Here is a 16,332-nt window from a genome sequence, read left to right as displayed (position 1 = left end):
CTAATAACAAAAACTCTCTCCTGCCTCTATTTCCTGTCTGAATAGCTGGCCACACTGGCTTCACACTTGTCCTAGCCAGAAATCTGTGAGAACGCCTCCTCTCCTTCCTACCCTGCATCTCAGGAGCCACCTAACATGGGTTTTCTACTCACTCTTTCAGATCAAGCTGCCACTTCATTTTTGCAGTCAGTTGACACAATTTCACTCAAGCCACTGCAAGGAGTCTCCTAATTGGTCCCTATGACCACCCTTCCAGTCCAATCTCTCTCACAATGAGCACCCTCATTTCAGTCCCTTCCTGTACATCCTCTAATAGCTGCCCATTGCCTACAGATAAGTCCAGATTCTTGCCCACAAGACCCTTCAACCTTTCCCTGCCACCTTCCCACCCTGTCATTCATTCAATGCACTATGTCAGTTCCCCTAGTGTACTGAGCATACATAGCCCTCTTGTGCTTCCACCTGCCATTTCCTCTGACTGGAATGTCTAGGCTTCTCCATATTCATATCCAACCCAGCCTTCCAAAGCCAGTTCCAGGCTCCCCTGTCTGCATTTTGATGCAGCCCTGTTGTAGCACTTGATACACTGTTCCAACTCTTACATTCCATGTCTGTCTAATACTAGACTGAGTGGCTCCAAAGCAAGGATTTTAGTCTTTTTCATATTTTGGTTATAATGTGGCACAGTTACAGTAGCAATTGGTACCTAAATGACTGAAATAATCAGTGGCATATGAATATCAAGCAAAACAATAAATAAAATATTAACAAACTGAATCCAGCAGCATTTTTTTTAATGCACTGGGACCAAGTAGGATTTATTATGGGAATTCAAGGATGGTTTACTGTTAGGAAATAAAAGATAATAATTTGCAATATTGGGCTGGAGATATAACTCAGTCGGTAGAGTGCTTGCCTTGCATGCACAAGGCCCTGTGTTCAATCCCCAGCACCACAAATAATAATGATAACAATAATAATAACTAATAATAATAATAATTTTCAATATTAATAGATCTAAAGAGAAAATTCACATGATTATCTCCCTAAGTACTGAAAAGATATTTGGAAAACAACACCTATCCTAAATAAAATAGGAATTGATAGATATTTCCTTAACTTGTAAAACTGTAGGTAGATCTCAGACTAAAAGCCAAAATCTTACATTAAGACAGGAAAAAACTATAGACACTACCATTTAATATCATGTTAGAAATATTAACCAATGTAATAATCAAGATAAAACAGACATACATGCAGCAAAGAGAGTAACAACATCTATATTTGAACATCATTTTTTAAACTCATGAGTATTAATTTTTTAAATGAATATGTTAGTAGAATTTAATAAAGCACTAGGATTATAACTAATATGTAAATCAATATTCCTCATGTATATAAATATCACTTAGAAGAGATAATGGAGGTAAAGACTTCATTCATAATAGTAACAAAAGATAACACCTAAGAAATTTGAGGAGAAATGTGCAAAACCTACATGAGGAAACTCTTAGAAATTGTTGAAAAGTAAAATTGTTGAAAAGAAAGCCATTTCAGGTTCTTGGGAAAGTCTCAGCATCATAAAGATGCCAACTATCTCCCCAGATTAACATGTAAGTGTAACATGGTCCCAATGAAATTTTTTTTCTGGAGTTAGGCAAGTTTATTCTAAAGTTCATAAGGGAAAATGATCAGGAAGAATAACCAAAAACTCCTAGAGAAGTAGGGGATTGTTTGGGTCATAGAGAGCTAGTCCTACCAAACATTAAAAGGTGCTATAAAGTTTCTAAAATGGTATGGAATTGGTGCACAAGGAGACCAACAAATAAACAGAATAGAAAATCCAGTAAAAGATCCAAATATAACTGGAATTTTGTTTTATGATAATGGTGGAATCTGAAATCTCAATGGGGGAAAGATGGATGTATTAATAAAGGGTTTGGGGACAATGGATACATATTTAGAAAAAGATAAAATTGATCTCTACCTTTGTGATACCTCCAAATAATCTCCCAATGGATCAGAAATCTAAATACTAAAAAGGCCACTCCATATAAGAAAGCAAGCATGGTAAATTCCTATCACACCTAGAAATGGTGGACAGACCCCCTTTTAACCATGATTCAAAATCCAATTTTCTCAGATGAGTTCCAGATCAGGTCCAAAGGCAAAACAGGATGATAGATACAAACTAATCTGGTATTCTGATAATTATCCCAAGAGTAATTTAGGAATCCTTTTGCACCTATACAAGTAAACTTAAAGATATTTCAGATTGGTGCATATAAGCATGAAAGTTCAATTGAGAAACCAGTCTAAACAATGTTCCTCTGTCATAGTAAGAAAATAGAGAAAGTTTTCAAAAAGGAAAGAAAAGATGCTTATGAAGCTTGTGACTTGAAAGTGGCTTAGTTTTGTATTCCTGAAAAGAGACAGGGGACCCCCACAGACACTGACCAATTTACAATCTTTTCGAAGACAGAACAGCCTAGAAGTCCAGCAGTCCTGCTGATGTGGCACTGAATGTCCAGCTGCAGGGCTCTTCATCTCAGAAGGTCAGGACAGGACCCTCAGGCAGGATTTTCTGTTGGAAAAGGACTGACAACAGCATCTCAGCTGAATGCATTCAGAAACAAGGAAGTTCCCTTCCCACCCCCACCACAAGCCAAGAAAATCTAGTCAATTCAGTCTTGACAGTCTTGCATATTTCCCCCAACCTCTCTGCCCCCCAAAAGTGAAGTTACCATCCGTGAGCCCAGATAATTATAACCTTCTCAGGCAGGGGTCTTGGAATCACTTATACTGCGTTAACAGTGACCCCCCAAAAAACTTTGGGAGACAAAGCATGCTCAGATTTCTGTTCCTTGTCTAACTTTTTCCTTCTTTTTGTGACCTAAATAACTATCTCAAGCCTCTGGAATTCCAGAGTGAAGAAAAGAAATCATGCTCATCTCTTTGCTATGTGAGATTGTGTGTCTTGGTACAGCACCCAGCACATAAGGACAATAACTGTTAGCCATTCGTAACCATCATTATTACCATCACGTTATTAGCTGATGAATAGCACAAACTGTGATATGATGCCAAACAGCAACTGATGTGGACTAAATTTTAATTGACTTAATCCTTCCAAATGCTAACAAACTACCAGCCTCAGCCACTTAAAAGTCCCATATCTAAGGCAATAATCCTATCTACAATGAGTGTGGAAGAATTGATTATAGGCCAGGGATTTTTGCAAAGTGAATTAAGTTACTACAAAAACTGACCATGTTGTTTTCCACAATTAAAAGTCTAGGAGAATGAAATGTCATTATTCCATAGCTTGCTAAGCCTTAAAGAAGAAATTACAACTCTCATGGCTGTACTGGGAATGTTTTCATAAACTCCTACAATGTTTCAGAAATTCTTTCATGATAAATGCTGCAGGACGTTTTCATTACTGATATTATCAATTAACTACTCCTCTGTCTACAATACTTCCAAAATGAGAAACTCTAATGAAGCTTTTAGAAAATAACCATGTGTTCTTAGAAGGAGATTTCAACTAGAATTCCTCCATAATTAATGAATACTTAAAATGCAATCTCTACTTTTTCTATTTATAAAGTGTTTATGATGGCTTTGGGGGGACCTTTTACATAGGGTTATTTTCCATACCCCTCTTTTGGAGCCAGCAAAATACAGAAATATGTATTTATATCTCCCCAAGTCTAGACTTCCCTGGGCTCTGGCTATTTAGAGTCCACGTTTGGTGTTTTTAACCCCTAGGACACATTCCTTTCTTTCATCTCTGTGATTCCTGGCTTCCCTTCTCAGGGTGTCTGGCTAATCTTCCTGATATTTCTGGGGCATAAATGGGCTCAGAATATTTGACTGCAAAAGGAACATAGTTCTGGATCTTCTCTATATAAAAGAAGATTTTCTTTTATTGATATAGAAATGAACAGATGCCTGATAACCTTTTGCCAACCTGAAACATTTCTTTGTACTTCATGGAATTTCTTTGGACTGATGTTTTGCAGAACTTACACAGTCCTTTCAAAAGTTCTATCACCCAAAAATAAAATGATCTGAGCTAATTCAAAAATAAGAGACTCATCCCCTGGCCTCTTCTGGCTTGGTGTCTTAACCATTGTCGTCTAGAAAGCAGAAAAGACACTCTCACCACTGGACATGAAATAATTTTATATTTACACAATGTAACACTGTAGTGGGTAAAAGGACTGTCCTCACTTAGAAACCTAACACTTAACACATCCATCCACATTCTTTTGTTTTATCTGACCACTACCACTTACAGGCACTAGAAGAGAAATGATATAAACCGAGTATGCCCTTTTTACTGACTAAGGTAATAAAAGTCAGTCCAAATGTTTTACAATCTGCCAACAGGCACAAATCTCTCCTTACCCAGGTAAGTTGCTATTGGAAAAATGAATTCAGAGAATCATTAAACAGTTATGTGAGCTCACACTTGTCATTTCAACATTGCAGAATCTTGAAATAGCCAACAACAAACTGTCTTATGATCAAATCTTCCTCCATTTTCCATTTCTTTCCAGAAAACTCAAATTCCATCCATATGAACTCAAATCCATTATCATCCTCCTCTCTGTGCTCTATCCAGATCTGGGTCTCCTATCATCACCATTTCCAGTCTCAGCACCATCACCACCAACCTTGCTACCCAGTAACATCCAAGTCATGTCACCTTCTATTATAAAACCCTGTCATCCATGGGGCCACATAATTCCTAAGAGTGCTCAGAGTAGAGCAGTAACTCTCACATCACCATAACCAGTCAATAATTTGAGGGACCAACCAGATACCCTGCAGGGACCTTCCATAACCTCATCTTCTCTCCTTACCCAACTGTCCCAAAGATAAAACTAGGGGATCAGGGCTCACTACCTACAAATGGACATAGTGTGAGAATTAATATGGCAGTGTGATATTTGGGAAATATACTAATGAAATTAGAACTTGAAAGTTGCTAAATTTTTTAGGAAATAAATTCTATAACATGAATCTAACAAAATCTTTTCTAATTAATAAATATCAACCCGTACAGTTTTCACTGAAGAATAGAAGTGCTTTTTGAGCTTTACCTTGGATAATTCTTATGACATTCTAACAGTTTGAATCTTTTTTTATTAGAAATTTAATGGGAAAGTTAAAAAATAGAGAGGAAAACTGATTTATTCAATGTCACAAAATAAACCAGTGGTGGAGAAAGAACCAAAGCCAAACCCATCCTAAAATAATAGGGTTCCTGGGTATACTATTCTGCCTTTGATGTTTAACTGCTTACCTATGAGACTTGTAATGCTACCTAGTAGAATTTAATACTCTATTCAGGAATATATTCCCCAAATATAGTTAAGCATCTTATGCAAATTACAAAGATGATTTTTACTAATTATCCCTCAAAAACATATCATTATCTTCCAGCCTCTAACTCTCCAGGGTGAATTACTTGCTGGAGTTACAATGACATCTATTTGTTCTAATGAAACTTAACTCCTTTGGTGCCTGAGGGCTTCAGAGGTCCACAGTTTGCTCATAAATCCTGCCCATGAGGATTTATGGCCCACCATTCATGGTTCCCAGAACATGGCAATTGTTTGATTAAAATGTCATGAATAGCCACAAGAGGTGGCACACGCCTGTAATCCCAGCTGCTGTGGAGGCTGAGGCAGGAGGATCACAAGTTCAAAGCCAGCCTCAGCAAAAGCGAGGTGCTAAGCAACTCAGTGAGACCCCTATCTCTAAATAAAATACAAAATAGGACTGGGGATGTGGCTCAGTGGTGGAGTTGAATTCCCAGTAACCTAAAAAAAAGTTGCAAACATTAAAAGGTATAATGGAAATTGGACCTAATGAGAGAGTAGAAATACTTAAACACACACACACACACACACACACACCTAAAATTATTATTCCTAGAGACATACAAAAGATTGGTAGTTAAAATTGAGGCCCCATATCTCATTACTAATCCTGAGCTTAACCCAAAGCACCCTCATTCCTGGCTACATCCCTTTATACCCAATGTCATGCTTCACTGAGCTGCTTCACATCTAAAACTCAGGCAACTATGGTTGTGTGTAATAGTCATGTGTGCACTCAGAGTGATCCTGATGACTATCCCTGTGATGGCAGCTCTTCCCTAGATCACTGGAGTCAGTGTAGAGCACTGAGGTTCAGCCCATCCAATGCTGCTTCCGGAGCTATCACCTCGCTCTGACAATATTATCAGTTTCCCAACATCAATAAAGTTGGCAAATATATTGAGCTATCTCTTTTAACACTGAATGACATTTCCAAGAAGATTCATCAAAAACAAAAATCCAGTTTGTCACATGACCTCACAAATCATAATGGATGCATTTAAGTTTCAACGTTTGTTTCTTCTACCTGTAAGTTTTCCTTCCCCTCTTCCATTTTTACGAAAAGAATATGTTTTGATTTACTTTTGCACCTGAAGAGCACTCAAACAACAATACAAAGTATTTATTATAAGAATGGGTTCTCTAGAATATTCTAAAATAATTTGGTAGGCTGCAACTTATTAAGATTGCCAAATATCAGATGCTATATATCTGCAACAACCAAGACCAAGGTTCTTTAAATTTTTATCAGATGGTCTAGTCCCATTATACAACCTCACAGAATCCCACACTCCCTCCTTCCTAGCACTCAACACAAGTGAATAAATAAATTATGAATTGCAACTTGTAGTTAATGTCTGTATCCTCTATTAGAATACAATCTCTATGTAGACAAGGACTGTATGTTTCTGTCATTTTCTCTGCTGTACCTGACACTTTGCTTTGAATGGGAAAGGAAATCAATGAATACTGGCAAATGATCATAAGAGCAAACAAATCTGTGAGTGAAGAAATGGTGTTATATTGGAGGGTCTAGCAATGCAAGGGTGAAATAAGTTTTCAGACTCCCTGGGATTTATTCTTAGAGTGTCCTGGAAGATTTATTAACAACCTATAAAAATGGCAAACTTACAACAATCCATGAGTTAATTATTCTTGAGAAAGGTTATGGATTCAGAAGAACAATTCTGGTGGTGAATTTTCCATATTTTGAATTTTATAACAGTCTGTGGGGATTTGTTTAATTTAACCCTTGTATATAAAAACATCAAAGTGTGTGTTTGGGTAAACAGATGAGGCAAGCAGATGCAGTTATTCCTAAACTCCACTACTCGAAATCACAATATTTCATTTCATGGAAACATAAACCAGAAAATGTCATTGAACGGTGACAGAAACCTCCACAGCAACCCACTGTTTTCTTGATATTTCTAACCACTGATAAAAACTCTTTGAAGTGGTAGAGTAAATATTATCATTTGATAGTACTTGGACCCAACAGTGCAAATACAATTGCATTGTGTTACACTCTGGGGGCTCCCCTGCAGGTCACACAACGCGGCAGGGTTGCTATGGAAGAACCAATGCGCGTTAGCGCAATAGCAGGCCAGGATGTGGTACTGCTCTTATGAGCTATCCACCTCTTCTTAATCTTCCTCAGATACACACACACACACAGAAAAAGTGCTGGCCTTTGAATGTGTTTCTGTTTCTGTAATCCTGGGGAGGAAGAACCACAAATATGCGATGGGAAACGACAACACCCAAATATCAGCTTGCTGTTACTGCTCCCATTGACATTCTTGTAAAGGATCCCATGTGGGGGTGGGGAGAAAGATTTCTTAAGCAGTCTGGAGTCCCGAGTAGCGGCACAGCCAGACAAACCACCTGGGGCATCCACCTGGGGCATCCCGGGTGGACTGTGAGGCCTGAAGCTGCGGGTGCGCCAACACACTCGGGAGCTAGTTCCCCTGTCCCATGGGGCCTAGGTAAGGGTCCTCCCCAGGGCCGCCATCTGCGTCCCCTAGGGTGTGAAGCAGCCCCCAGAACCGCCAAGGCCCCTCCGGCGGCCGCGCTGCTCACGTTCTCGATGGGTCGGGCAGCTACGCCCAGCAATCGTTGCCCTGGCCGCTGCCCTCCCGGCACCTCCCCCGCCCTGGGTCGCGCTCCCGGCTGTCCTGTCGCGCCGCTCACCTTGCCCGGGAAGGGCCCCGGGAGGAGCAGCTTGAGAGCCTGCCTCTTCAGCTCCACCAGGCGGGCGTTGCAGTTCTCGCACCAGACGCCGCGGTCCGAGCCGGGGGAGGAGCCGCCGCCGCTGCCAGAGCCCGGGGAGCCGGTGCCGAAGCCCGGCGAGCCGCCCAGGGAGCCCGGCGAGCTGGTGCCGATGCCCGGAGAGGCGGGACCCGGGGATCCGGTGAAGGAGCTCGGGGACGAGGTGCCCGAGCCGGGGGACGGGGTCCCCGACGAGCCCAGCGCCGAGCCTGCGCCCTCGGGGGTAGGCCGGCTCCCAGCGCGCGATTCCTCGTACGCTTTCCTGTACCAGCTCTCAGGGGAGAAGGGAGCCGCGGGCTTAGTGGGCGAGCAGACCTCATTCACCTGCAGGGGGAGACACGCGGGTGTCAGGGGCCGCGAGGCGGCGGACTCCCGCTCTCTGGAGCTGGGCGGGCCTGGGGGCGCCGTTCTGCCCGCCCGCCGGGGTATCCGCATGCCACCGAGCGCCTGGCCGAAAGCCCACGGGCTCCGGTTCCCGGCTGCTGCTAGCCCTGCAGCTAAGTTGCCCTCCTTCTATCTCGTTAATTGTCCTAAGGTGATACCCCGCCTCCCGAGTGACCCCTGCTCCGGTTTCTGGGTGCCTCAGGTCAGGAGAAGGGTTTACTTGAGGGGTTTTCAACGGTTTCTGCAGGGGGTACCCACTGATTCAGCGCCCCGTGCTTTTGGACCTGGCACCCACCCCAGCAAGAACCCAGTTACAAGATCCTAGAAGACCCTATTCTGAGGGCCCTGTGACTTATGGGTTTTTATTCATTCAGGGAACAGCCCACCGGATCCTGCCGGTAAAATGAAAGGATCTCCCGGATCCCGGGAAACGATCCGTGCAACCAAAGGCAGAGATTTCATGGGAAACATTCCTTACGGCTTAACTCTGCCTAGAAGTCCAGGAATACCGCAAAAGTTATGGATCCGGAGAAAAGAAAAGATTAAACCGACTGAAAAAAATCCGAGAGCGAGGCGAGTGTGCGGGTGTCCTCGCAACAGACCCGCCTCCGCGCACGCACAGCGGAGGTGTCCCTGCAGCGGGAGGAGAGCTCGGATCCGCGCGCTGGCCACCGGCTCCTGGGGGTAGCTCTGCCGGAGCCACCCGTTCCCGAGAAAGAAGGACCCCGGCCGAGATGGGTCTGGTAACGCGTCTCGGTGTTGAACCCGTGACAACTTACCCCGTATTTCTTGCCCCGGTTGGAGACCGCAAGCCTCTCTTTATTCCCAGCTACCGAATTCATGGTGGCTTTTCCCGAGGAGAGTCTAAATGTTCCAATAATGTTACATCCAAAAGATCTGCCAACCAGAAGCGTTCCCCAATTGTAAGAGGTTGTCTCTTGGCCCTCAAATCAAGATTTCTTAATTGTGGGTTAGAAAGAATAAAAGCAAATGGACCCGAGAAGTAATTGCACCAATTTGCAGAAAACGTTGGAGTGGCTGGCTTATTCTTCTCTTCAAATAACGCTTTTCCTCATCCTCTTCTGCCTCCTCCAGTCACACGTTCTCTTTTCATGGTCACATCCACATCATTGGCATTTTCCTCAGTCAAGTAAGTCCTCAGTTCTCCACGAGGGAAAAGAGGAATAGGATCGGGACGCACGGCCGCTGCGGGGAAGGTGGGCGAGCCCTCGCGCTGCCTCGCCTGGGTCGGCGCGCGGACCCCGTCTACCGAGCCGGCTGTGGGAACTTGCCTCCTTCACCGAGCTTGCTAACTGAGTTCAAAGAAATTCTCCCAAAATATAAAGATCCAGACTCGGGGAGGAGCCTCGGCGTGTCGCCGAGCCAATATGCGCGGGCCCGTTTCGCCTGACAGTTGCGCGAGGACAGGGAGAGGGGCGGCTCTGCTTGGCCAGGAGAGCCGTCCGCGATCAGGACGCGCGTGTGCGCCCGGGCGAAGCGCGGAACCTCGGGAACCGCGGCCCCGCCGCCCCGGAACCCGCCGCCTGGCTGCCGCCGCCGCCGCAGCGCCGGCCGGGATCCATTTTATGGTGCGGCGCTCCTGCCTGACATTGCGAGGCCGAGGGCCCGGGCGGGGGGTGGTGTCGTAAATCTCGCTCCTGGCAGGGAAGTTACTGGCGAGTGGCCCGTGTCCGGGGCTCTAATGAAACACCGCTGCGCGAGCCTGGAGCTGAGCAGAAGCGCTGAGCGAGCGTGGCTGGACGGAAATGCTGCGCCTGAGCCTCCCCCGCCCCCAAGTTCTTTCTCTTCCTGGCAAGGCTTGCAGGTCTGCCTTTGAAACGCCGTGTAAAACGGATTGAGTCACAAACAAGTCCGCAAACATGCCGGGTCCTCCCCCCGCCCTTTGTTCTCCAAGACCTGCCCAGCAAACCTTTTGTAGAATTGCCCTACCACCCCGGGGCCAGCCAGGGGGCCTCCCTCCGGAACCACAGCCAGAGGACTGGGGACCTTCGGCCCCCGCCCGCCCGCTGCACCCTAATCTGTGAAGTACTAAACCGGCCCAGGGCTGGGACAGGTGAGCCGAGGACCTAGCGGGGCGCTGGCGAGCGGGGGAAACTGAGGGATTCGCCGTGCTGCCCACGAGCACCCGGACCGCGCGGGCCTGAAGAGGGGGCGTGGCGCGAAGTGGCCTTGGCCTCTCCTTGCCCGGGGTCGGTCCCCTCTCCCCACGTCCACGCTTTTCTTCCCGCATTCGGGATCTATGGGGTCTCCAGAGCACCCAGTCATCACCCCCTCCCCTATAACCTCCCCCCCCACCCGCCCCTCGCGCAGCGCCCAGAGGCGCAGGAAGCCGGCATACGCCAGGCTCCACACGTGGCTGCTCCCGGGTGTCATTTTTCATTTCTCTGGAGGACATTTCTTCTGGTGAGCCGGCAGGTCTATTTTATTGTGACCTTTAATTAACACCCCGCGAGACACCTCCAGAAAGACCAGCCCAGCGCGGGGATCACGTGAGGTGCAATGGCATCTCCAAGCCCCCAGGAGAGACCGGGTCTAAGGGTAGGCGAGGGAGCAAAGGACTTCTAGGGCTTTCCAGTCGGGGGCTTCGTTCTGAGATATGGGTGAGGCAGGAGGGGACAGGAAGAGAATAATTAGGGGTACTGGAACTCTGGGCAACGCCCCCCACCCCACGTTCCTGGGGAGGGGGAATCTTTCTTGGCCTCTCTGGCGCTTGCCATCCCCCGGGCTGCAGCCTTTGCCTAGGAATATTTTACAGCTACCAAGGCGAGGTAAGAAGGCCAAAATAAAGATGTTGAGAACAGTGTGGAAGTTTCCATTACGTTCCTACTTCCAATTTAAAAGCGATCAGATCAGTAGAGGACCTTAGGGGGATAGGTACGCCTCCAGGCAGCACACGCCAGCTCCAGCCGAATCTGTATTCCGTAAAGGTGCAGCGGAAAATATCGTCGCCATTAGCTACGCGCTGCTTATCAGCCGGAAAGCAGCGTGTGGCCAGGTGAATGGACGAGCCCGTGAAGACGCGGGTGGGAAGGTCGGGTGTCGAGGGGGAGCAACTGGGGAGCTGCGCGATCCACCTTGGAGACTGATGAGCCCATAGCTTATCTGATTTGCATCCCAAAGTATCTGGGGCCCCAGATTGTGTTTGATGGGCTCGGAGCGCCCTCTGTTGATAAAAGTCTATAACTGGAGGCCCCTCAAGTGATTTGAAGCGTTTAAAAATGTACATTCAGTGAAATGCAAAAATTTTAAACGCACAATTCTGTGCGTTTTTATAAATGTATGCTCGTTTTTATAAATTTTATACTCTTGTATAATCCACTACCCCAATTAAGATATCAATTTCCATCACTCCAGAAAGTTCTTTCCTGCCTCTTTAGGCAGGCAGTCGGTCCCCACCCCTCATAAGAAACCACTGTTCTGATGTCTATCACCATAGATTAATTTTGACTGATCTCGAATATTTTTGTACATAGAACTCTTTTGTGTTTGGCTTAGCATAGGTTTTCTTCATTCCATGTTGCCTTTTATGGGTCTGTTTTCCATTATTCTGTTTCTCATTCCTCCATCTTTCCCACCCTCTCTTATTAATTGAATAATTTTTAGTATTCCAATATCATTCCTCTATTAGGTTTTTAGTTCTAATTATTACAATATGCATCTTTAACTTATTACAGGATAATTAGTGTTAATATTGTACCACTTCACCTAAAATATAAGTTTGCAACAGTTCAATTCCGTTTTCTCTCTCACCTTTAGGTTAATATTTGAATATACTTTATGTGTATATACATTATAAGATCCTGTTTTAGCTAGCTTTTTTGATGCTGAGACCAAAATACCTAACAGGAACAACATAAAGAAGGGAAAGTTTATTTGGTGATGGGTCACAGTTTCAGATGTCTCAGACTATAGATGGCCAACTCCATAGCTCTGGCCCAAGGTGGACAAAGGGCATGGCAGAGGAAATCAGCTCAGGACATTGTAATCAGGAAGCACAGAGAGAGGGCTTTGCTCACCAAGAACAAAATATAAACCCCAAAGCCATGCCCCAGTGACCTACCTCTGCCAGCCACACCCCACTTGCCTACAGTTACCTCCCAGTTAATCCATATCAGTGGATCAATCCCCTGATTAAGTTACAACTTTAATACTCTAACCATTCACTACTAAATGTTCTTGCATTGGCTCATACATGAGCTTTTGGGGGGACACCTCATATCTAAACCATAACAGACCCACGATACAATTTTATCAATTTTACTTTAAACAAACTGTTGTCTTTCCATGAAACTAGAAAAAATTCAGTGTTTTGTATATACCCAGTTTTTTATAATATTTTTTTAGTTGTAGATGGACACAATACCTTTATTTGATTTATTTATTCATTTTTATGTGATGCTGAGAATTGAATCCAGGGCCTCGCAAGTGCTAGGTGAGTGCTCTACCACTGAGCCACAACCCCAGGCCCTATACCCAGTTTTAACATTTCTGAGACTGTTCATTTTTTTCCTATAGTGCCAAATGTCAAACTAGATTGTTTCCTGAAGAACTGCCTGAAGAAGTTCACATAGCATTTTTTTATAGTGAGGGTTTCTTGGCAATATATCCTTTCAGATTCTGCTTATCTGAAAATGTCTTTATTTCACTTTTGGATTTGAGGAATGGTTTAATTAGATGTAGGATTCTTGGTTGGCAGTTATTTTTCTGCCAGCCCTTTAAGAATGTCATTCATTGTCATTCCATGCTTCTGATTAAAGGTAAGCAGTAATTCTTATGGACATTCCCCTGCATGTATTGCATCCTTTTTTTCCCCCCTCTGGGTGCCTTGAAGATTTTCTCTTTATCTTTGGTTTTCAGAAATTTGACTGATGTTTTGGATATGATTTTCTACATTTATCCTGCTTAGGGTCTGCTGAATTTCTAGGACCTATAAGTTGATTGGTAAGTTTTTTATCAAATTTGAGCAATTTACAGTCATTGTTCAAATACCTTTTCTGCCCTATTTTATCTCTGTTTGGGACTTTCGTAAATATGTATATTATTATGCTGTTTGATATTATCCCATGGGTTACTGAAGTTCTGTTCATTATTTGCATTTTTATCCTTGTATTCTACGTGTTGAATAACTTACATTGTCCTTCATTAAATTCACCAATTCTTACTTCTTCTATTATGCCTATCCAATGATTTTTTCATTTCAGATTGTGTGTGTATGTGTGTGTGTGTGTGTGCGCGCGCACACACACACACACACAGGAGAAAGAGAAAGATATTTCCATTTCACTTGTTCTTTTCCTTTAACTCTTTGAACAAAGTTATAATAGCAGCTTTAAAGTTCTTTTCTTTCTTTCTTTTTTTTCCAGTGCTAGGGATAAAACCCAGGACCAAGTGCACTACCACTGAACTACATCCCTGGCCCTAATTCTAATGCTTGTCTGAATCCAACATTTGACTCATTTGGGAAATCACTTTCAATTAAATGATTTTTCTCTTTGACTCTGAATCACATTTTCCTGTGTTTTTTTTTCATAGCCAATAAACTTTAACTGTATACTGAATATTGTGGATACTACATTGTAGAAATATTATATTCTGTTTGTCTTCATTGAAGAGTACTGATTTTTAGTCCAGCAGGCAGGTAAGTTACCAGTGGATCACCTTGAACTTGGAGAGGCTTGACTTTTTACCTCTAATGATTATAATATGCATCTTTAATTTGTCACAGGCTGCTTAGAGTTAACATTTTGCCACTTCACCTAAAATGTGAACTTGCAACAATACAATTCCATTTACCCCCCGCTTTGTTAGAGGGGTTCTATTTAGTTTTTGCCCTTAGCTGCAAGGAAAATTCCTAGTCCTGGGACTTGTTATTTACCCAAAGGTGTGGCCCTCTGGTGTTTCAAGGGAAAGTCCAACAGGTTTGCCAAGTCCTGAACCTGGGACTCCACGTTCTGCTCCCCTGCAGTAGGCAGCACTTAAATCTCTGCTCACTGTTTTCATCATCTGCATGCTGCTTTCCCTGGACTGCTTGTAGCTTTTCCATATATTCAGAGTTTTTAAAAATATCAGCCAAAGATTGAGGGAAACAATGCTTGTTTTAGGGCTGCCTTACTGTGGCTGTCTCCTCTCCAGCATTTTCTTCCTCCTTTTCCAGCCACTCTGACAGCTCTGAACTCCATCGTATAAAATCTCAGACCATCTAGCCACCATGCTCAGCAGCCTGGGGCTAGTGGGGGGCTACATAGCCCTTCTTTCAAGGATTGAATCTTAGAGACCACTCTGGTCCCTACTTGCTGAGGACCATTCTGCAGTGCCCTTAAATAGGTTTGTTGATGTCATGGTCCAGCTTATAATAATAGTTTTCCATTAATAATTTGGAAATTCAATGTTGTACATAGAGTACTCTAATTCTAGTTTTAATGTGACTCTTTCAAGTCTACCTTTAGCTTTTAGAAGCCTTATCATTTCAAAGTTTGTTTTTTTTCTGGAAGTTAGCAGCCTATAGAGGCTAGCTATAATTTTATTTTCTATTAGACTGAAGAATCCCACTTACTGAATTCTGAATTCTGCCCAGAGGGATAGAGAGATAGATGATAATTACTTCTCACTTCTTCACATTCAAGGATGTAACAGCATTACTTCAAAATTTAGGTTAAAAAACATCCATTTTAGGAATGAAAAAAAAATTGTATACTGACTTTTTAAAGCCCAGAGCATCTTTGAACATTGCTTTATTGCTTCCATTGTTGTCCCTAGGTAAAAAACAGTATCTCTCTGGTATATCCATGAGTACAAAGTACAAAAACAGTTAAGGTTCATTACCTGTTTAAAAATGAAGAGTTTTTTCCCATAGTCCTTGTTGCTTAGTTATTAAATGAACATTTGGGAATGTTTCATGGGATTTTCATATTTTCAGAGAATGCCTTCCCATTGTGCATTCCTAAGAAGTGAAAAGCTCCTAAGTTTCATAGCTAACATGGATTGTCATTGTCTTTTGGAAAGCCTCAAGGTATAAATCAGAAATAAAAAACCAGAATCAGGCTGGCAACTTCTAATTGCTAAGCAGAATGCAGAATATAACAGATTCCACCCCTTTTTAATATTTGTCTTTTGAACTAATTTCCATATCAGTTTAGGCAGTGACATGCCAACAGAGCCAGTGGAGCGCATGTGCCAGAGGCGGCTGTGTTTCTCCTTGAAAGATAATTAAAGCAGCTTACACTGTCCATGTGGTATCTTGATGAATATGCAGACAATATTTGCATATGATCTACTGGTGTTCTGGAACTATATGATCATGTGTGGGCTGCCAAAGAGTCCCCAGAAAGCTGATGACTTTAATCTATATACTTGGTCACTACTGTAGTGGAAGAGGAAGGTGGTTATCTTGGCAAGCTGATAATTCCTTTTCACTTTAGAATATCAGTTCAGTTGTTAATCATTTTATTCTTATAAAAGATTCTGCTTATAAATTTATGCTGCTAAATTCCACGTTGTATGTGTGTGAGTGTGTGTGTGTGTGTGTGTGTGTGTGTTTCTAGGAATGGAATGCAGGGCTTCCTGCATGTTAGGCAGGATCTCTACCCCTGAGCCACATGCTCAGCTCCAATTCTAAGTCTTGATTTCAGCCCCAAATTGAAATTAAGAAGATAAAGGCATTGGGGCTGGGGTTGTGACTCAGTGGTGGAGTGGTTTCCTGGCATGTGTGGGGCACTGGGTTCGATTCTAAGCACCACAAACAAATAAATAAAGATCCATCAAC

The sequence above is a fragment of the Marmota flaviventris genome, chromosome 12 (assembly GCF_047511675.1).
Source record: "Marmota flaviventris isolate mMarFla1 chromosome 12, mMarFla1.hap1, whole genome shotgun sequence".
NCBI classification, from domain to species: Eukaryota; Metazoa; Chordata; class Mammalia; order Rodentia; family Sciuridae; genus Marmota; species Marmota flaviventris.
Note: the sequence above shows the minus strand (reverse complement) of the source record.